Source organism: Saccopteryx bilineata, chromosome 3, assembly GCF_036850765.1.
Source record: "Saccopteryx bilineata isolate mSacBil1 chromosome 3, mSacBil1_pri_phased_curated, whole genome shotgun sequence".
Taxonomy (NCBI): domain Eukaryota; kingdom Metazoa; phylum Chordata; class Mammalia; order Chiroptera; family Emballonuridae; genus Saccopteryx; species Saccopteryx bilineata.
The window spans coordinates 20688743-20689602 of NC_089492.1; the positions used below are offsets into that span (position 1 = coordinate 20688743).

Consider the following 860-nt stretch of genomic DNA (forward strand, 5'->3'; position numbering starts at 1 on the left):
ACAGAGCATCCTTTGAGCACCCACTATGTGTCAGGCACTACAGACACAGTAGGAATTATTGTGTAATTCGGGCCCTCGAAGCCCGAACTGTCCCACTGTTTAGCGGGAAGAGTGGTTGCACAGTCAACTGTGCTGTTACAATACAGTGGGTAAATGTTAGCCAAGGGCAACCTGGAATACTCTTGAGCATTGAGCACATGGGAGGAAATCTATGACAAGTGTGGGGGAGGGGGCACTAAAGGCTTCTCAAAGGAAGTAGAATCTGAGGAGCAAGTGAGATTTTTGTCTCTTTATCTTCCAAACCAAGCTCTAAGAAAACCGTCTACTGCCAAGCAGCTCATTAAGGTATTTCCTTTACATAAATACTAAAAGAAATTCTGGTATTGGTTGTTGGAACCATGTTTTGTGCTTGCTTGGGCAGCACACATACTAGACATTGGAACCACACAGAGAAGATTAGTATGGCCCCAGGTGCAAGAATGACACACAAGTTTGTGAAGAGTTTTATTTTTTATTGAAAAAAGAGAGAAACCATGTTTCATGGGCTACTTATTAGTAACTGAATAATAGAAGAGTAGAGAAAGAGGAATTTAAGCTGAGCTTTAATGGAGAAATGGTGTGTGCCTGTATTCTAAGTGTGTATTAAAAAGTGAGAGCCACAGAATACAGGCATATTTTCCAAACAAATGAGGAGATGTATGTTTGGAGAGGCATAGTTATAGACGTGCTTGAAGATAAAGTTTTAAAGGGCAATCTGGGCAAGTTTTTTCAAAGATTTGATTATCAGACTTTAGAGCAATGGTAGTCAACCTGGTCCCTACCACCCACTAGTGGGCATTCCAGCTTTCATGGTGGGCAGT

General features: G+C 41.6%; 1 non-coding gene across 1 annotated transcript; it reads left to right on the forward strand.

The window, feature by feature from the left end:
- The first annotated feature begins 405 nt into the window (after positions 1 to 405).
- LOC136332729 (U6 spliceosomal RNA) lies at positions 406 to 514 on the forward strand. Its single transcript, XR_010730886.1, has one exon. It is a non-coding gene; the product is annotated as a U6 spliceosomal RNA (small nuclear RNA).
- Positions 515 to 860: the final 346 nt, after the last annotated feature.